The 21,994-nt window shown below is 45.3% G+C and overlaps 1 protein-coding gene across 1 annotated transcript in view; it reads left to right on the top strand.

Annotated features, from left to right (window-relative positions):
• The first annotated feature begins 449 nt into the window (after positions 1–449).
• Positions 450–21,994, top strand: part of LOC138525631 (zinc finger protein 436-like) — a 38,526-nt gene continuing 16,981 nt past the window's right edge. Inside the window, exon 1 of the mRNA XM_069635684.1 lies at positions 450–686. The gene's annotated coding sequence lies outside the window, so the exon portion shown is untranslated. The remainder of the gene's footprint in view (positions 687–21,994) is intronic.

The raw sequence follows: 21,994 nt of genomic DNA, 5'->3' as shown, positions 1-21,994 counted from the left end.
TCTCATGCTCTGGGGGGCAGTGTCTCTTGCTCTGGGGGCAGTGTCTCATGTCCTGGGGGCAGTGTCTCGTGCTCTGGGGGCAGTGTCTCGTGCTCTGGGGGGCAGTGTCTCAGGCTCTGGGGGCAGTGTCTCATGCTCTGGGGGGCAGTGTTTCATGTCCTCGGGCAGTGTCTCATGCTCTGGGGCCAGTGTTTCATGTCCTGGGGGCAGTGTCTCATGCTCTGGGGGACAGTGTCTCATGCGCTGGGTTTTTGCTCCAAATATTGGGGCTCTGAGGCTGTGGTGCTGCCTCCGAGCGGGTCCTGGGGGGGCAGTGTTTCATGGTGTGGGCTTCTGCATTAGATTAAATATTGGGGCTCTGAGGCTGTGGTGCTGCCTCTGAGCGTGTCTTGGGGAGCAGTGTCTCGTGCTCTGGGCTTGTGCATTAGATTCATAATAAAGGGGTTCCGGGGTGTGGTGTTGTAACCGGGTGTATCCGTGGTGCAGCGTCTCATGCTCTGGGCTTGTGCAGTACATTAGATATGAATGCCTCTACCAGGCTCCCACCTTCTGATAGTTCCTGGGTGCAGCAATTTGTGTCGGGGGTCTGGTGACTGCACCCCTCCTTCTACTCAGCCCCAGAAACTCACCCTTCAGCTGCAGGAAATCCCAGCCGAGGGCCGAACGGATCAGCAGCTTCTGGTCAGGTGAGTGATGGGCTGTGCAGGGTGTGATATGTAATGGGCTTTGCAGGATTGTGCTACGTGATGGACTGTACAGGGTGTGCTGTGTGATAGGCTGTGCAGGGTGTGATGTGTGATGTGCAGGATTGTGCTGTGTGATGGATTCTGTACGGTGTGCTGTGTGATAGGCTGTGCAGGGTGTGCTGAGTGATAGGCTGTGCAGGGTGTGCTGTGTGATGGAGGATGTTGGGGTAATCACTAGAAGATGATGAGTGTGCACGGATTTCATCCCAGTATCACACATGCACATCTCTAGAGCACGGTGTGTGATCTCCCCATTGTAAAGCACGCACGCCACATGGCCTAAGGCTGGGAACTGTATTTGGTCCTCCAGCCCCCAGTCCGGAATGGGGAGGGGGAATTACCCCCCACAACTCGAGGGTATCTCAGGGGGCAAAGTTCCTTGCCGCAAATCCCAAGAAAGGGAGGAGAATGATAATGGGACATGGGGATGGTGATTTTGGGGGGTAGCTAGAGGCATAAGGAGGGGGGTATATTGCATTTACATATGTATTACTATAGTGCCTTTTCACAGGGTGTTAGATGCCAGCAGCTTGTTTAATATATATCTTGGTGCTATCATGCTGGGTGCTCTGTGAAGCAGCAGTCTGTCATCTCACAGCCATACGGTGGGGGCCTGAGGGAACACAGAAGCACACCACCCGCTCACCGTCAACTCCTGGCTGACGAGCTCTGCCAACCAACCAGCACCAAAGTAACACGCTGTTAATAGGGGAGACCAAGCTCCGGCTCTGGCCCCAGCACCTATAGCGCAACAAATGAGGGACTCTTTCCTCGTGCCCACGCTTTTCCCTTTCATCACAACCCGGTATCATCAAACCCACCATTGGCACAACTCTGTGGATCTCGCCGGTAGTGCCAGTTCCAAAGAAAGGCCCAGAGGAGCAGATTAGAATCTGCGTTGACATGCACGTCCGCAACCAGGCCCTACAGTCCCCCTACCAGCACTTGACACCTAATGTCTGCACTTACCCTTGCACTTGCCACCAGCTGGCCGTACTTTTTACTTATTGTTCTATTTATTCTATTTATCCCATGTGATGGGGCCCCTAGGGGACCCTCACGTATGGAAACAAGGCACAATCACCACACATGAACTGATACACCAGACACAAGGTTGTATTCACAAAGGCTAGGGTTTATTGCAAAGCAAATAGTCTCAGTTGGCCAACTGGGTCTCACGCCCCGCGATGTGTGTTTCCAGACCGTGAGGGACGCAAGCTTTGGGCGTAGCTTTTGGCGTTATCAATCGTGCTCTATGAAATATAGAGCAACCTACAGGTGTCATAATTATTTCCTCAAATTCATACTTGTTTGTACTATCTAATTGACCCGTTTCACTTTTATTCCATTTCCCATAATATAATGTACTCAGAGATGCACTGCATGCAGAACTCAATGTCAGTGGTTGCACATACCAACCTATTCCTTTACCACCATGCTGTGGCAAATGAGCACACACCCAACAATTATTCTTTCTCAAAATTGAATGTGTCATATTCATTATTTGCAGTAATGTATTATTACCATATCCTTCCCTGTGCCTCTCTTCCATTGGGGACAGGGTGTAAGTAATCACATGGACCGGGCTTTCAGTAGTGGAGATATTTCTTATCGGTAAGAACACTTCTAACGGGTGTATTGCTTCTACATACCATAATACCAATGCTGTCATTAGTGGTGCTAATATTTTCATAACACAGATAACTATTCTTACGATCAGCATACAATTTTTTCGGCAAATTTTCTTTTGTAACCTACCAGTCTCTATAGCTAACTCATTATCAGCAGTGGTGCAGGAGGAGGCAAAAGCTGGTTCCGGCATTTTTCTCTCTCGCAGTCCTTCTTCTTCAACGATATTTGTCGTGAATATCTCTCCTCTTTCCTCTTGTTCGAATGTCAATAAGTTCGGAAATGTCAACAGTTTGTTCTACCAGTTCTCAGCAGCCTGGATTACTATACGTTGGGTAAGATTTCTGTGTATCTGCACATAGCTCAAAGAACTCCAGAGCAGTTATCAATTGCCTTTGTACCATATGAGCCCCTCTTGTTCGCAAGGGGTGATCTGCATATGGATTTTTTTTTAGCACCGGGGAACCGCGCTCTTGAGCTGTCCGATTTGCACAACCCTCACGCCGCTCTTCCCTAGGCCTCCGGTTCCTATTTCATCCGTGATAGGAAACAGAGGCAACAAAGATCCAAAGAAATGAAGATTTGATCACTCCTTCTTCCGAGGCCGTAAATTATACTGCCTTGCTCCTGGTATCGTGTGATCAATGAATAGTGCGGGTGCACTTCCAGACTCAAGCTCGGAGTCAGCCTGCGGCACAATGACAGATGATGGGCGCCAGAGTGTTGATGCAGGCCTCGTGTCAGGCTGTGGCGCGATGAAAGATGGTGGGCGCCAAAGTGATCATGCAGGCTTCGTGTCAGCCTGCAGTGATGTAGATTCTGCTGGACAACGTTGGGGCACTCTTTGCCCTTTCTCCTTTATAGCAATTTTTTCAGGCTTCGTTTCAGGCTTTATTTCAGGATAAGACAGATTTTGTGGCAAAGAACTGGCAACAATTTCTTTCGTTTCTGGGGCCGCTGTCTCTTTCTGGTCGTCTCGATCAGGCAGTTTTTTCAGCGGCGATGGGATCTTTTTAGCGTGCGTTGCATGAATCCACGCCTTTCTCCCGTCTACGCGGATTGCAGTTTGTGTTGCCAAAAGTATCTGGTAAGGTCCGCGCCATCTGGGGGCAAGCAATGTCCTTCTCTCAAAATTCTTGATCAGAACCCACTCTCATATAGGGAGAGCCCAGTCCTTGCCTGCACAGATGTGCGCAGGCACAGTAACGCTAGTGGTAATGCATCTACCCAACTCAACTTGTGTCCTGCACAAATTTTATTTATTTTGGCCTTTAATATGCCGTTGTGACGTTCAATAAGACCGGCACTCATGGGGTGCCTGGAACAATGGAATCTCTTGTCAATCTGGAGACCTGCGCAAATCTGTAACACCACTGCGCCTACAAAGTCGCAAAGTACAAAAAACGCAATTTCTGCAGTGGTTGCCTAGGATGGTCTCTGTGTGTCTCTGAGTGTCAATGTCTAGCAGTCAGTGGTTTGCCTCGGATGGTCTGTGTGTCTCTGAGTGTGAATGTCGAGCAGTCAGTGGTTTGCCTCGGATGGTCTCTTTGTGTCTATGAGTGTCAATGTCCAGCAGTCAGTGGTTACCTCTGATGGTCTCTGTGTGTCTGTGAGTGTCAATGTCCAGCAGTCAGTAGTTGCCTCAGATGGTCTCTGTGCATCTCTGAGTGTGAATATCAAGCAATCAGAGATTGCCTCGGTTGGTCTCTGTGTGTCTTTGAGTGTCAATGTCCAGCAGTCAGTGGTTGCCTCGGATAGTCTCTGTGTGTCTATGAGTGTCAATGTCCAGCAGTAAGTGGTTGCTTTGGATGGTCTCTGTGTGTCTGTGAGTGTCAATGTCCAGCAGTCAGTGGTTTCCTTGGATGGTCTCTGTGGGTCTGTAAGTGTCAATGTCAAGCAGTCAGTGGTTGCCCTGGATGGTCTCTGTGTGTCTGTGAGTGTCAATGTCCAGCAGTCAGTGGTTTCCTTGGATGGTCTCTGTGGGTCTGTGAGTGTCAATGTCAAGCAGTCAGTGGTTGCTTTGGATGGTCTCTGTGTGTCTGTGAGTGTCAATGTCCAGCAGTCAGTGGTTTCCTTGGATGGTCTCTGTGGGTCTGTAAGTGTCAATGTCAAGCAGTCAGTGGTTGCCCTGGATGGTCTCTGTGTGTCTGTGAGTGTCAAAGTCCAGCAGTCAGTGGTTGCCTCAGATGGTCTCTGTGTATCTGTGAGTGTCAACGTCCAGCAGTCAGTGGTTGCCTTGGATGGTCTCTGTGTGTCTGTGAGTGTGAATGTCGAGCAGTCAGCGGTTGCCTCGATGTTTTCTGTTTGTCTGCGAGTGTGAATGTCCAGGAGTCAGTGGTTGCCTCAGATGGTCTCTGTGTGTCTGTGATTGTCAATGTCCAGCAGTCAGTGGTTGCCTCTGATGGTCCCTGTGTGTCTGTGAGTGTCAATGTCCAGCAGTCAGTAGTTGCCTCAGATGGTCTCTGTGCATCTCTGAGTGTGAATATCAAGCAATCAGAGATTGCCTCGGTTGGTCTCTGTGTGTCTTTGAGTGTCAATGTCCAGCAGTCAGTGGTTGCCTCGGATAGTCTCTGTGTGTCTATGAGTGTCAATGTCCAGCAGTAAGTGGTTGCTTTGGATGGTCTCTGTGTGTCTGTGAGTGTCAATGTCCAGCAGTCAGTGGTTTCCTTGGATGGTCTCTGTGGGTCTGTGAGTGTCAATGTCAAGCAGTCAGTGGTTGCTTTGGATGGTCTCTGTGTGTCTGTGAGTGTCAATGTCCAGCAGTCAGTGGTTTCCTTGGATGGTCTCTGTGGGTCTGTAAGTGTCAATGTCAAGCAGTCAGTGGTTGCCCTGGATGGTCTCTGTGTGTCTGTGAGTGTCAATGTCCAGCAGTCAGTGGTTTCTTTGGATGGTCTCTGTAGGTCTGTGAGTGTCAATGTCAAGCAGTCAGTGGTTGCTTTGGTTGGTCTCTGTGTGTCTGTGAGTGTCAATGTCCAGCAGTCAGTGGTTTCCTTGGATGGTCTCTGTGGGTCTGTAAGTGTCAATGTCAAGCAGTCAGTGGTTGCCCTGGATGGACTCTGTGTGTCTGTGAGTGTCAAAGTCCAGCAGTCAGTGGTTGCCTCAGATGGTCTCTGTGTATCTGTGAGTGTCAACGTCCAGCAGTCAGTGGTTGCCTTGGATGGTCTCTGTGTGTCTGTGAGTGTGAATGTCGAGCAGTCAGCGGTTGCCTCGATGTTTTCTGTTTGTCTGCGAGTGTGAATGTCCAGCAGTCAGTGGTTGCCTCAGATGGTCTCTGTGTGTCTGTGATTGTCAATGTCCAGCAGTCAGTGGTTGCCTCTGATGGTCTCTTTGTGTCTGTGAGTGTCAATGTCCAGCAGTCAGTAGTTGCCTCAGATGGTCTCTGTGCATCTCTGAGTGTGAATATCAAGCAATCAGAGATTGCCTCGGTTGGTCTCTGTGTGTCTTTGAGTGTCAATGTCCAGCAGTCAGTGGTTGCCTCGGATAGTCTCTGTGTGTCTATGAGTGTCAATGTCCAGCAGTAAGTGGTTGCTTTGGATGGTCTCTGTGTGTCTGTGAGTGTCAATGTCCAGCAGTCAGTGGTTTCCTTGGGTGGTCTCTGTGGGTCTGTGAGTGTCAATGTCAAGCAGTCAGTGATTGCTTTGGATGGTCTCTGTGTGTCTGTGAGTGTCAATGTCCAGCAGTCAGTGGTTTCCTTGGATGGTCTCTGTGGGTCTGTAAGTGTCAATGTCAAGCAGTCAGTGGTTGCCCTGGATGGTCTCTGTGTGTCTGTGAGTGTCAATGTCCAGCAGTCAGTGGTTTCCTTGGATGGTCTCTGTGGGTCTGTGAGTGTCAATGTCAAGCAGTCAGTGATTGCTTTGGATGGTCTCTGTGTGTCTGTGAGTGTCAATGTCCAGCAGTCAGTGGTTGCCCTGGATGGTCTCTGTGGGTCTGTAAGTGTCAATGTCAAGCAGTCAGTGGTTGCCCTGGATGGTCTCTGTGTGTCTGTGAGTGTCAAAGTCCAGCAGTCAGTGGTTGCCTTGGATGGTCTCTGTGTGTCTGTGAGTGTGAATGTCGAGCAGTCAGCGGTTGCCTCGATGTTTTCTGTTTGTCTGCGAATGTGAATGTCCAGCAGTCAGTGGTTGCCTCAGATGGTCTCTATGTGTCTGTGATTGTCAATGTCCAGCAGTCAGTGGTTGCCTCTGATGGTCTCTGTGGGTCTGTGAGTGTCAATGTCAATAGCCACTGCCCTGCATTTGTCAGAACGCTTTTTGACTTTTTCCATTTATTTTTTGCCACACTTTTGAGGGCATTTCCATCCTGTTTGGTACAATTGTTCTGTGGGGCTCTCATTTTGGTTTCCAATCACTCTAGTTTTTGAAACAGTGCCTTTTGAAATGTAATCAATTCAGCTGAGATGTTCAACAAAGGCAGATAGAATGTGGAGGGTCTATGTAGCCCCGTCAGATCCTTATCATTACATCCCTCGGTTCTGCAAAACATTGCTTAAGGCTGATCTTCCTGATCAGCTGGAAAAGTTCAATACTAGTCATAAATGTATCGTACGTGGCAGTTGGTACGAATGAAAGCCCTTTTTCTAGTACCGATATGTCATCACAATTTGGGAAATATTTTGACAGATTGGCCAAAAATGTTTTTGGTGTATACCTCCCATGCCCCCTGCTGCGGATGATCCGTGGTGAGGTGCTTTGCCATCTCCCTCTTTCCCGTGGCCTCTGTCGGGAAAAGGAGTGTTTCCCAGAGTGGCCGAGGTGCCTGCTTGTTCCTGAAAATGAACCACTCTGTTTCTGTTATTTTCGTTGTCTAGCATTTCAACACCAGAGAACTCAGCAGTACCGTCATCATGTGAACCTGTTGCTCTAGAAACACCAATTGTTGGTTCCTGCCTTGTTTCAACTGACTCTGTTCCTCTGTATCTGAGGGCCGTTTTCTTGATAATAACTTTCTTGAGTATAAGGAAATACCTTTTCATGAGAGAATGCTGCAATGTCCTTATTAGGTTTAACTATCTTTTTGTTTAGGTTAAAATCCTTATACTCCTTCAGTGCTATATCTAACTCCTCCAGTTTCTTCTTATAATTACCAAGAATCATCCCACTCTTGAGCACATCATGTTTCTCAAGAATTTCCCTCATCAGTTTCTCAGAGACTTGCTTTGCTGTGTTGATTATCAAGATTAGGCAGGCTCTCATGCAAAGTTTGATGGCATAATTTTTCCTCCTCTAAATAGCGTTTTTAGTTATTTCCTTTGCTGCTTCTCCCAGTAATATCATGGGAATCACTTGTATCAAGCAAAAGAAAAATGGTGACTTTTCATTTCTGAGAAGCCACTCAGCCTCTCTGTTGCATATATTCACTGAAAAAACATTGAAAAAGGACGCTATGGTTACAAGTAAAACCAAAAAACCATAAGTCGCACCACCTCTGTCCACAGCTAGGACTAACACCCAGGACATCAAAGATGACATCACAAATATCATTGATGACATCACTGATGACATCACATATCTGGGCCACTTGTTTTTGCTCTCTGACATATCTAGGACACGTGATTTTGTTCACTGACAGTCAGAATACTAAAATTCAAAAGGTACTATAAATCTAGACGTTAACCTTGTCGTTTGTTCTTAAAGTACTTTCCTTAGGGTTTGGGGTCAGCTCATGGTGCACATACATGGGGCAATAAGCAGGCCTCAAACACACAATTCATTTGTGTACATGAAGATGAATTGTAATGTTATTAACATTTTCTGGTGATGCTGTTTCTTTCTTCCTTACTTTAGTTTCCCTGTATGTGCCTCTGATTTGTATGCATTGTGGGCCTTCATATGTATTGTTTGTACTAGCACAAGCGTGTAGTAAGTGTTGAATTGTTAGCTAGTTATTATTTGTTTAACATTAATCAAAACTCTGATAAGGTAGCATTCATTATTTTACTATCCAAAATTACAAGATTATAAATATTGTACTTCTATGGTGCATGCTGCAGTTATTGCCTATGTTTATGTATGATTTAGTTTCCTGTATTACCAACAACACTCCAATATAATGTTTTGTTTAGATGAGTACATTCTTTAATAGATAAAGTATTTCATGATAGGTCTCCCGATCACCCCTTACATCTTGTTACCAACATTATAAACACAACCCCTTGTAGGGACTTTTCATCATAATTAATTTGATCATCAGTGATGTCAAAATAACGCGTTACGCTCAGCACTTAACATCTCCAAAGGAGACCATACCTCAGCAGCAAGAAAAAGGGTGCATTGGTTGGCTATCCAGGAAAACATCAACTTCAAAATACTCACCATCACCCACAAACACAGCACCTGAAAACGTATCCCAAAGAATTGTCAAAGTCAACTCCTCCAGACCGGTCAGAGCTGTCCACGGCCACCGAATCGTGCCACTGAAATTAAAACGCATCAGAGGAGGAGGGACGAGCTTCCCTGGCATAGCAGCATCTAAGTGGAACGCCCTTCCTCCCTCGCTAAGAGCAGAACATTCTCATGGGGCGTCCACGAAAACCCTAAAAACGTGACTCTTTGTCTAAACTCTGATACAACGGTCTATGGACTTTGAAGTGACAATGTATGTATGCTGAATGCTTCTTTCTGTTTCATTTTATTTCCCCCTAAATGTTAAGTGTTCACTTCCTCAAGTACATGTACCAAGTAGCTGGTTGCAACAGCGCCTTGATACCCTCGGGTTTAGGCACTTTATAAATGCAAATAAACTAATAAATGACAAGAGAAGGGCCTCACTTTCCCTAATCTGTGGATTTCCTTGCTGAACAAAACTAACTAGGGTCCCCGTCATCAGTGGTGAAGTCCAAAACAAGAGGTCTGTCCTCCGTCCAATGCTAAACTGCACTGCCCCTACCACTAAGATAAAACAACCAAAGTCCAGGAGAATGACTCTCTTCTCCTGGAATGACTTCCCCAACCTAAATAAATAATTCTTAGATAGTTCTTAGCTTTCTGTCATTCTGTTGTAGGAACTTGTTCAGTTCCTTTAGGGGACTTTTTCCCCTTTTTCTTGATGTTGTAAGATCCTCCTCTTCAGCCTTCCGGGCCATTGAGTTTCCCTTATTGTGTTTTTCTCAAATATCTCGGAAAGTCTCCCTTTCTCTATTATCACTGGGGAAAAAGAACATGTCTTTGTATTATTCTAGCTCTCCGCTTCATCTGGTTATTTAACTCCTCATAAGGATGAGTAAGATGTCCTATGTAAGAATTCTTCTTCTCCAGTTTACTTCGTATCGCACTGGGATGCTTACGATAGACCCAGTAGTTATTTGTACTCCCTTGGTCACTTCTTATATTACTGGAACGAATGTATGAGTCCCAAAATGATTCTCATTCTCTTGGTTATTTCTTGTATCACTGGGATGAGTAGGATGAGTCCCGTATTGATTCTCACTTTCTCTGTTATTTCTCATATCACTGGGATGAGTAGGATGAGTCCGTAATGATTTTCACTTTCTCAGTTATTTCTCATATCACTGGGATGAGTAGGATGAGTCCCGTATTGATTCTCACTTTCTCTGTTATTTCTCATATCACTGGGATGAGTAGGATGAGTCCGTAATGATTTTCACTTTCTCAGTTATTTCTCATATCACTGGGATGAGTAGGATGAGTCCCGTATTGATTCTCACTTTCTCTGTTATTTCTCATATCACTGGGATGAGTAGGATGAGTCCCGTAATGATTCTCACTTTCTCAGTTATTTCTCATATCACTGGGATGAGTAGGATGAGTCCCGTAATGATTTTCACTTTCTCAGTTATTTCTCATATCACTGGGATGAGTAGGATGAGTCCCGTATTGATTCTCACTTTCTCAGTTATTTCTCATATCACTGGGATGAGTAGTATGAGTCCTGTGATAAATCTGCCAATAATGCTCTGGGCTTGACTTTTTTACATCAAGGCAACTGCAACGACTATGATTCTGGTACTCATTATACTCATGTTCCCTTTCAGGTTTGCCGCCGTTCCCGTTACCTTTCCCTTCTTGGGTTGGAATCACCGGGCCTGCTTGCAGGATAGGGATTTCTCTTCCTGTGGTCAGGACGGCTTCTGTCTTCTCTCCGACTCTCCCTGCGTCTTGACCATGGGTCCGCAGTGGCAGCATCATAGTGGTCTTGGCATAGTTACAATACTGTACAGTCCACCACTCCGGGGTCATGCCACCACTCACAACTGGCTCTTGTCTTTGAGGTTTTCTTCCCCTGCTCTCTGCTGTCCTCAGCTCTCTTGGTGCTTCTCTCGCACGTCAGTTGGTTTCCTCCTCAACACGCAGGAACTCCCTGTTTCTGATGGCTTCCATGTCAACGCTGGCTTGAAACACTCGGGTTTCTCTCCTTGATAATGGTCCTTCTTACCTTTTTATGATTCCTTTCTGGGCCCTCGGAAGCGGAGGATTATAGTCCTTTTCTCTTTTCTAGTTTCTAACAAGTGAGGGAGCGGTATTACTCGCTCACTCTGCTTCATGGTATTTTTGAGTCTTGGATGTTATGGCACAATAGCAAACAGTGGCTTGATCTTCTGGGCCCTTCAGAAGCCTTGATGTTGCTGTTGGTCCAACAGTGAGTGATTTTGTGAGTTTGTCTGCGGAACGGGAGTCCTTGTCCCCAAGGGGAGAGTAACTCTCTGTGAGGTCCCGTTTGCTGCCACCCCTAGGGGGAATATTGCGTAGCAGGCTCACCCCGCTAGCCTCACAAGGAAAGGCTCAGAGAAGTGACTGAATCCCACGATTCGTCACAGGGGGCAAAGCTGTAGACGGGACAGGGCAGGTTAAGAACGTTTTTTGGGCAGCTTATAATTTTGGCACCGTCTGATGAATCTTCATGAATCTTCGCCAACACTATATAGACCTGACTTTGAATATTCTTGCAAAGTATGGTGTGGTTATGTCAAGCGTGAGAAAAGTTGTAGGAGGGCCCATAAATGTTTGAAATCTCAATAGACTTGAGTGGGGACAACATTTTGCTTGTGGCTAAAGCCCGAACCACACAATGGATTTGCACCAAACTTGTGTGATGATCTTTGGTCAGGTCCAGAAAGCATGCTTTTGCTCATTTGGTGTTAATCCGTTGTAAGGGTGCCAAAGAAGGACTCTGACACAAAGGTGGCATGTTTGGGGGTAAAGACTTTTATTTGGTAGTAAAGCACAAGAAAACCTATCTTTCCCTATTCCTAAGAGGGGTTCCCTGCCTCAGCGAAATATCTAAGGTGACTGTCAGGATGTCTGTTAACGTGTCCACCGTCCGGTGTCAAGAAAACCCTACTTCTGGCCCTTACACTATAACCTAAAGAATAAAGTAGTAGTGTTCTGATCCCTTCTACTGGATTATGGTCCATACCATGTATCCTTGGTGGGCCAGGAGAATGTCTTCCTTCTCCTCTCAAACAACCTGGGGGAATGGCTCACTTCGCCAGATCACAAAGTTCAAGAAAAATATTCACTTTGTAGGCAGTATTGGTCTGGTCCCAGGGGAATGCCTTCCTTCTCCTGGCGTTCAGTCTCAAAAAGCCCAGGGGGAATGACTCCCTTCCCAAGGTCACAAAGTTCCAAAACAATATCAAACAATGTTCACTTTCTCGGTGGGCCAGGAGATTGTCTCTCTTCTCCTGGCGTTTGGACTCAGTCTCAAAGAGACCCAGGGGAATGACTCCCTTCCCCAGGCCAGTTGGACTTTCCTTCTGGTCCAAGTTACCAGGAGAATGACTCCCTTCTCCTGGTATTTGCAAAAATAATCTCTTACAACAAAGGGTAATGTCTCTGTTCCCCTGCTCTTCTCATTAGGTTTCACACTTACAAAACCAAGTTATGAATGTTAGAGCGACGGTCTGGACACTGCCTTTTGCGTTTGTGTCACCGTTAGCCATCCTCGCGTTACCGTCTGGAAGCCGTTGGGGGAAGGAGTCCTGTTATACTTTTGACTCTGAAGCTGGCCGCTCTCGGCTCTGTCCTGGCCTTCTCTGCATCTCCTTTGTGCTTCCTGAGCTTCCTGGTCTCTCCTCCTGGTTGGCTGTGTCTCCCCGACTGGCAATCCTTCTTCAGTTTTGATGGCTCGAAACACTTGTGTATAGGCGTGTTATAAATGCCATATCATATCATGGCTGCAGTTCCTTCTTGGTATTGCTCTTCATTGTTCCTGTGTCCCACCTCGTCCTGGTACTTGGATTTCCTATGTTTCTGGTGCTCTATGTCGTCTCAGTACTTTTCAGGACCTTAAGGTAGTCTACTTTACAACAGTATATAGGTCTACTGTCTAAGAAGTGATTAGTATAAAGGGGAGAGAATAGAGTCTGTGCGGGTGTGATGTTGTCAGTAGGGCTGTACCCTAGATGCTTGTCCTTCTCACTGAGGGGGGAGTCCCTCCCCATGAGATCCTCCCGCTGTGCACCTCGCCCAGGGGGACCGTTGGGTAGCGGCCTCACCTCCCTGGCCTCATGAGAAAGGGTTCCACCCTTAGGAGGAGTGATGCCATCCAGTGATTCATCACATACCCTTCCACGAATGCCGCTGGCTTCCCCATCTGGTTTGGCAAGGGGCACCGGTCGCTGTGGGTGACTCGCTTGAGTACAAATAGCCCAATTCTACGCAGGTTCAGTTTTCTGAAATCCTTTTTTCTTCCCAAGTGTCTAAAGGGGACTTCCTATTTGGGGCCTGGTGAAGCTTGACTATTGGATCTCTAAAAGTGGAGTAATCAGCACCAAACACAGCCGAGTTTATTATCGTATGCCTACCCCTGAGGTTGACTGTGACTGGTCCTCTGGGACACAAGTGATCTTTACTGGTTTTCCTAGATGTACTTTGTAAGCGTATATCAGATCTGCTCTAACCACTGTTTGCTTGCGGCTAGAATATATTAATGCAGACACAGGGGTTTGTAAGGAAGGCATGGTATCAAGAATAACCAACACGGGTGAATACACTTGCACACCAACGTAAGTATACTTTAGTAGAAGATAAGAAAGAAAATTAACATTTGTTAAATTGTTTAAGGTGCGGGGGAGAAAAACACAGCCTTGGTATCTAGGCTGGATCTATACAAAGAACAAAAAGAAATCCAATGAGGATAACTGTGTCCCCTGCACACTTTCTGTAAGGCCAAATTAGCCTAATGGAGATAAAGGTAATGAAGTGAAAAACTATAGCGGTTATTCCCACTTCAAAGCCTATGTACAGGTAGTTTCAATAAAGAATTCAATAATACATTTGTGTTAGAAGAAACTATTTTTTCTTTTTATTTGTTTCTTGGTTGGCCCAACGTGTTTCGAGTTATGCACACTCTTCATCAGGGGCAGCATATTCAACAATTAAAGTCTAAAAAAAGAAAAATTACACGCAATATTATAGTTTCATATTTTTTGTACAAAATAGAGAGAGAACATGATATACAGTAATAAGAATATTTTCAAAATTCTTGAATTCCAGAATGACATCCTGTCATTTGATGAATATAGGTGTTTTGATGAATATAGGTGACAGGATGTCATTCTGGAATTTAAGAATTTTGAAAATATTCTTATTACTGTATATCATGTTCTCTCTATTTTGTACAAAAAATATGAAACTATAATATTGCATGTCATTTTTCTTTTTTTAGACTTTAATTGTTGAATATGCTGCCCCTGATGAAGAGTGTGCATAACTCGAAACGCGTTGGGCCAACCAAGAAACAAATAAAAAGCAAAAATAGTTTCTTCTAACACAAATGTATTATTGAATTCTTTATTGAAACTACCTGTACATAGGCTTTGAAGTGGGAATAACCGCTATAGTTTTTCACTTCATTACCTTTATCTCCAGTAGGCTAATTTGGCTTTACAGAAAGTGTGCAGGGGGCGCAGTTATCCTCATTGGATTTCTTTTTGTTCATGGTATCAAGAATAGACAGACACAAGTGATCACAGTTCATGGGTGTTTATTAAACTGTATAATGGGTGAGATAAACGTTTAATCTCAACCTAAATCTAAGATGGGAGCAAGCTACGACCATCAAATAATAAGGCAGTCCAAGTGGAGTCTAGTCATATAATAAAGGCATATACTAAAAAGAAATTAATCCTTACCGCTATGCTACAAAATAATGTGGGATTATGTTCACAAGAAAAGGAAGAAATGTTCACCAAATGATAAGTCAGAATGGTATAGCTGGTGTCTCCCTTCCCCATGTTTCTAGCACTGGACAAGGCGGGACTCCTGAGCACAGCACACTCCTGGACTTTGCCAGCACAAGCTCACAGTTCGTTCCGCAAATATCATGGCCTTCTGTGGCCAAGTCTCTTTCACACAAAGTCACTTGCCTCAGAGGACCTGATGTATCACAACCAACAAAACAAACGTTCCTTCAATAAATCTTCACCTTAAGATCCCCCTCTGCCAAGCTCCGAACCTTCGTGCAACGTGGGCCTCCCTCCTTCGGGTTCACTACGGCCTTTTACTCAAAACGTAACATTCAAGAGTCTCAATGTCTTTCCAAACAATCATTCACCGTGGAAATCCCTTAATCGGGTTCACTATTGTCGACACAATGTTCACGGGTGTATTATGCTTCACCCCAATTTGTAGGCATCCCTCAGCTGGGTTTACGTTTGCCAAATACACAGTTCACTTTGCTTTCTCACAATGCGGTATTCACTTCCCTTTACTTTCCTTCATGTCAGAGACTTTTGTTTGTACAAGGGGTTTTACTCAACCCTTGTATGAACCTTCTGAATCCTCACAACGGCCTCTCCTAGGTCCTCTTGGTACTTGTAGTTTCAACAAAGGGGACCAGCCAGAGTCCTTCGAATGAGATCCTGCGTGGCGCCTGACCACTCTGTAGCTGGTCCTTCACTGGACTTTCGTTCCAGCTCAAATATACACAAGTTCTTTGTTCACAAGTTCATACAATGTTGCCTTTCAAACCTTGGGCTCAACACAGTCCGGTTTGCTATCATCTCTCCCCGACACACCGACTGTGCTGTACCAGTTGGCTTGTCTTGCTTCGGTAGTCAAGAACGATACCACGGTAGCAAGCTTGCCTCCCTGTCTGGGTTATCAGCACGGGAGGCCCCCGTGCACCGTTGACATCTGTTACACCACACACCAGCTGTAAATCACGGTCTTATGATTCTTTTCACTGAGTCGTCGTGGGTTTGGGTTGAAAAGGGCAAGGGCACTTCTCTCCTCGTCATCCTCTCAGGTATTGCCGCCTTTCTTCTCCGTTTGAACTGCCGATCCGGTGTAGCTGCTTCCTCATACGTTTAGGCTTGCTCATAGTGTGCTCTTGTGCTGCACCTTTTATCCCCGTGGGGAGGGAAAGGGCTGTCAGGTGTGCATAGTTATTGTTAATTGCCTGACTCTGCCTGACCCTTGTATTGGGACATGTCAGGTAAACGGCTATGGTGTTAGTTCATTGTCTTTCACAATGTAAGAAAGTGTTTGTGTATGAAAAGGGGGTGGGGTAGAGCTTCTGGATATCCTACGTGGTAGGATGAGGAAAAGGGGTTACAAGGAAGGGGGTACCGTGTCTCACCACTCGGTGTCCCACTTCCACTTCCCAAAGACCCCCTATCCAGGTGATCCTCCCCCACTGGTTCACCCGCAAGAACTGGATCCAATAGCGATGGCCGTGTCCTCACCACCTGGATGACAGATCTCCAGGGAATAGCGGGTGAGACACCTTCAGGTTTCTCACATACCCATCCTCCATGCGATGTAGCCACATCTGCTTCACAGGAGAACCAGGAAAGGAAATCTACATTCCCCAGGTCTTTACCCTTCCGGTGTTCCACTGTGAAGCAGTAGGGCTGCAGGTCTAGAAACCATTGCATGACACGTGGGTTGGAGTCTTTGCATTGGCTAATCCAAACTAGGGGAGGATTATCAGTGACTAATGTGAACTTTCCTCCCAAAAGGTAGTATCTAAGGTGGATAATGGCCCACTTGATGGCCAGGACCTCTAATTCCAGCACAGAGTAATTTTGTTCACGTGGTAACAGTTTGTGGCTTGTAAATAGGATAGGGTGTTCTAATCCATCGCAAACTTGGGATAGGCCTGCTCCTAGCCCTGTAAGGGAGGCGTCCGTTTGCAATATGAAATCCTTAGAGAAATCTACTGCTTTCAGGATCGGGTTCTGGCACATGGTTTGCTTTAAGGTGTTATAACGGTTCCATGTAATAATGTCGCCACAAAAATATCGCCATACAAAAATATCGCCGAAAAATGGTTGTTTTGTGTGGCGACATTATTGCATGGAACATGCGGGGGACACCCGCGCAACCCCCAAATTTTTTTTTTTGCCCCTATCACCACATATATGGTCACCCAAATAATATCGCCACAACATTTTCCCGGCGATATTATTTACGGCGACCATATATGTGGCGATATTAATACCTGATACCGTTATAACATATATCATCCTCGTCAGACAAATGAAGTTTCTGTGGTTCAGCGTTCTTGAGTTTGTCTAGCTGTTTTGTCCAAAAAGTTTAGGATAAACCTACGATAATATCCTATTAACCATAGAAAGGCTCTAAGATCCCATTTTGTTTTGGGTGTGGATGTATATAGGACGTCTTTCACTTTTTCATGTTGGGGCTGTATGTTCCCATTCCCTACAAAGAAACTGATATATTTCACAGTGAACTGGGCCAGTCTGCATTTGGATGGACTTGCATAAGAGTATGAAGATGGAAAACGTAACCTTCCTCGGTTTTACTATAAATGATGATATCGTCAATATAACTCTGCAGAAATAGGAATAGGGGCGTAAGATCTTATCCATGGTGCGACATGTAAGCTGAAAGGGAGGACTTTGAATTGAAACATTCGTAGAGGCGTTGAAAACGCTGTCTTTTCCTTATCCTGCCCATATGCTGGGACCTGCCAGTATCCTTTTGTTAAGTCTGGGGTGGCTGCTCCGAGTTTATCAATGAAGTCATCGATGGGTGGCATGGGATAGGCATCGAAGTCCGAAATTGCATTAACTTGACAGAAATCTATGCAAAACATCCAGGAACGGTGAGGCTTAGTGACTAATACGATAGAGGAGGACCATGGACTCGAAGAAGGCTCGATAATATTTGCTTGCAACATTTTGTTTACTTCCTCAACCACTATCTGTTTATGGGCCTCCGGGAGTCTATATGGTTTTAAATGAACCACTTTTCCCTTCGGTGTTCTAATATAGTAGTAGGTGCCTTTGACTCTTCCTGGTTTTTCTGAAAATACATTGGGGAATGATGTAACTACATCTTTTAGATCTTGTTGTTGAATAGATAGTTCTGGAGCAATTAGTTGTCTATATCTTTTGGAACTAAACAAGATACTACTTTGGCATGTGTGGCTGACGGGTACTCTTTCCACTCTTTTAAGAGACTGATGTGATATAAATGTACCTTTTGTTTTCTTTCCGGTTGGGCTACTTTATAAGTGCAGGTTCCCATTCGTTCCAATACTTCATAGGGCTCATGCCACTTAGAACCAAGCTTGTTTTCTGAGGTGGGTAATAGAACCAATACTTTCTGTTTTGTGGAAAATGTTCTTAAACTTACTTTCTTGTCGAACTGGGATTTTTATTGGCTGTGAGCTTTTTCCATACGAGGACCGACTAGATCTCAAACGAGTCTCATATGTTCTCGAATTCGGGTAGCTGTTTGTGAGATGGGAATTGGATCCTCTTCTCTTTATTCCCAGGTTTCCCAGAGCATGTCCAGGACATCTCTGCGCTCTCTGCCATAAAGTAGTTCAAAGGGGGAGAATCCTGTAGAGGCCTGTGGGGTTTTCCTCACTGCAAATAGTGCCCACAGGATCATTAATTTCCAGTCTTTCTCGTCCTTATCTGCCAATTTTCTCAGAATGAATTTCAGGGGTTTTTTGAATCTTTCTACCAAGTCATCGGTTTGGGGATGGTACACAGAAGTTTGTAAGGTGGTAATATGGAGTAGCTCTTTGACTTCTGCCATAAGTTTACTCATAAAATTTGAACCATGATCGGATAGTATTTCCTTGGGAAAGCCGACCCTGGAGAAATATGGTAGGAGGTGTTTTAGGATTTACTGTGGGGTATTATTACACATTGAGAATGCTTTGGGTATCTAGTTGCATAATCAACTATAACGAGGACATATTTATTGCCTACTCTGGATGTTTCTAGAGGTCCAATAATGTCCATCCCGATTCTTGAAAAAGGGACTTCTATGATGGGTAGAGGATTCAGAGGGGCAGGTAGTGGGATGTGTGTGTTGTTTTTTTTTCATATTTCACACGTCTGGATAAAGGTCTTTATATCGGCATGGATACCTGGCCAGTACAAATTCCCACTAATATGTGCCTGTGTTTTGGATTGTCCTAAGTGGCACCCGGTAAAATGGGAATGTGCAATCTCCATTGCAACCTTTCAGGAACTGGGGGCAACTCTCCTATTAAGGGATTTCAGATAGGGGAACATTGTAACCCGCATTGCCAAAGAGAAGTGTTAAGAAAGCAGAGTGGACACAACTCTCCTAAGGAGGGGTTTCAAATAGGACGACATTGGGCCTCATTATAACATCGGCGGTAGCCGTGCCTGTAGTACAGGCACGGCTGCCGCAGGTGTAATTTTTTTTCCGTCTCCTGCAAATGGGCAATTACTGGGTCATTATGGCCCTGCAGGACCAGACAATTGCCGGTTTGCGGGCGCCGTAAAAAAGATGCTCCCCATTACCATTCGGCCCTATAGGGCTGAATGGAAATGGGGAGGTCGGATGCACCAGCACCGGTTATAACTGTGCTGGTGCATCCGACAGGCTGTGCTCGCAGGTGCCTTTCAGGTCTGCGGTTGGTTAGTGGTTATACTTCATCGTACCCCCTCAGTTTTGGCCACCTGTGGCACTTGTCCCGATTACGGAAAAATAGGCATTTGTATTACTCCTTTTTATTTACATAAAATGGCAACTTGTAAATAAACTATACCTGTGTGTCCGTCTCGCATTTATGACCCCTAACATGTTGCTATAAATAGTTTGAGCTCTCAGTATCAGATGCTTTTAGGTGTGTGATGTAGATTTCATCATTGATTATTCTCAGGAACTCACATATCCCTTTATCTGCTTCACATGAGGCCTAGATGTCGCAAGTTGGGGAGATTTCCTTAACTAATACTTTCTCTCACATTTGGGACATTGGACTTGCATCCCAGCATTCCCCCCCCCCTTTCGTTCCCTCCGGAACAAACTCATAAACTCCTTGCCCTTAATTATTGCTCTGTTTCCCAATTTCATATGCCGTAGGGAACCCATATCTTGCTTGTATTTTTAAATGTCGTCCCCCTTTGCATAATCCCATGGGCTACATCCTAGGAAGCTACCATCTCCATCCGCGGTGGGGTCAACATAGCATTCAGGCTAATTTTCTGTATCTGGGTGTGGTGACCAAAGGTTCCTAGTGGACCTATTAGTTGTTTGATACATACCATCATTGGCTATGCTTTTATTTCTACCTCGTCTGTCTGGGTGATTTCATCTTTACAAGGAGAAGTGGCAGCTCTGGTTCTAACTGAAAGTAGTTTTACCTTATTTCCTCGGGACACACAACAAACCATTATTAATTGGTACAGGCACTAGACCAGGATCAGTAAGACGAGAATGGGAAAGAGGATTCTGCACACGCTGTTATCCAGTTTGTAACCAAGCAAAACATTTCAGCCAACCAGTCTTGTTCTTTATGAATCCCTCCTTCCATCTACATACCTTTCTGCAGGTTGTGGAGAGCTTTGATTGCCATGCTCAGAGAGTGGTTGTCTTTATCTTTTACGGGCATGCAAGTACAACATGCTGCCCTGATTTTTCTGCAGACCCCTCCTTCCATGGCTGTGAGGAGGTCCAGTAACATACGATTGTGTACTGTCATTATTCTCAGGGCTCACAGCTTTTCCCACACGGCATTGATACCGGCCTCCGTAGCATTCGCCAGCTGGACCATGTTCCATCTGACAATCTGGAGCCATTTGGCATTCGTGGCTGTTCTCGAGGGGCTAATCAAGATTAGAAAAAGATTTGTCTTTGAGAATAGTCTATATTGTGTGGGTATCTTCTCTAAGGCATCATCTGCTTCTTTGCTGAAATAGTTCAATCTCCTCCTGCAAGATAATGTCTGTTGGTGGTTTTCATCTTGTTCTGCTAAGGACGTTGAAAGGGACTGGGGGTTCCACTAGGGATTGAGAGGCGCTTCTCTGGGATAAGTAACACTGGTGCATATGGTAACAAGGGAGAAAACTCAGTTCTAAAACGATGGTAGATGAAAATAAGCCTTGCTCCTGCATTGCCAGAAGACATCCATTAGAGTGGCAGTTCCATCACGTAATGCTGGCATAGGGAGTGTTCGGTTACAGTTCATATTCTGACCCACAGGTACATTTCCTTTACCCCTGAAACAGAATGAAGATTGAGTGAGTTTCTGTGCCTTAACAGGTTGATCATATTGCTGTAAGCTTGTCAATCTACTAACATGTGCAGCACATATACTTCAGCATTTTTTATTTGTGCTTTTTATGACATCTTATGTATACCCCTCCAGTCCCTCTGCTTTGAACACTGCTTGCCCCTTCACCTACTTCTTATTTCAGTAGGTTGCTCCTTCGATATACATTTGCGGTCTGATAGCACATTGTTAATAATCGTGTCCTTCTTTTCCTGCACATTCAGCTTTATTTATTTTTACAGTCTGGCCTGTTTTCTGTGTCCCTGGAATTGCCCTTGTATCTTGCAGAGTGCTAAGTGTTCCAAGCACTGTGCCTCTAATGTCGGCACTTCCTAGGTATGAACAGTCTGGAGGTGCCAACAGCATGCAGAATAAGCCCACATACATAACACAAGTCATTATATTGGGTCCGGCCTATCGTTTTCATTGTGTCATACCAAATATTGGTTCCTTCTGAATGATGTTTGTCTATGACATTGGCATTTATACTTTCTTCTATTTGAATTTCTCTTCTATGGGCCTCATCACAAGTTGGGCGGTAACACCGGCGCTAGTAGCGCCGGCGCTAATAGCCCTACCGCCAACCCCCCCGGCGCTATTAGCGGCGGATCACGGGTTTGGCGGAAGGGTTAGTGCCCATTCCCCATTGTGCCCATTTGGGAATTCCTCATTCCCCATTGGCCCAATGGGGAAAATTTGCGCTATTACCGCCGGCGGATTTCCCGCCAGCGGTAATAGCGTTGAAAATCAGCAAATTTGCTACGGATTTCCCCCAGCTCAGAGCTGGAGGGAAATCCGCCAAAGCCATGATCTGGCGGACCCTTAAATGCGGCGGTAATAGCACTACCGCCGCATTTCAGGGTTACCACCAGACTTGTGATGAGGCCCTATGTCTGGTCACGAGGTAACCTATAATTGCTGTTATATTCACTACTTTATTTTCATTATTTCTCCTACTTCTAACCCCTGAATTCATTATTTGCATCATGGAATTGGAAAAAAAGGAGACAGAAAAACAGATAACATATCCCGAGGTACAGTAACTGTATACTTCTACTATCTTCTGCTTGTTCCTCAAAAATCTGTGTTGGCTGCTCAGTTCCTGTTTGCCCAAATGGGCACACTGACTTTATACAGGCTTTCATAGTCTCTAT

Source organism: Ambystoma mexicanum, chromosome 7p, assembly GCF_040938575.1.
Source record: "Ambystoma mexicanum isolate Mex_15411 chromosome 7p, UKY_AmexF1_1, whole genome shotgun sequence".
In the NCBI taxonomy this organism is placed as follows: Eukaryota; Metazoa; Chordata; class Amphibia; order Caudata; family Ambystomatidae; genus Ambystoma; species Ambystoma mexicanum.
Note: the sequence above shows the minus strand (reverse complement) of the source record. Positions and strands in the feature narration are given on the sequence as shown.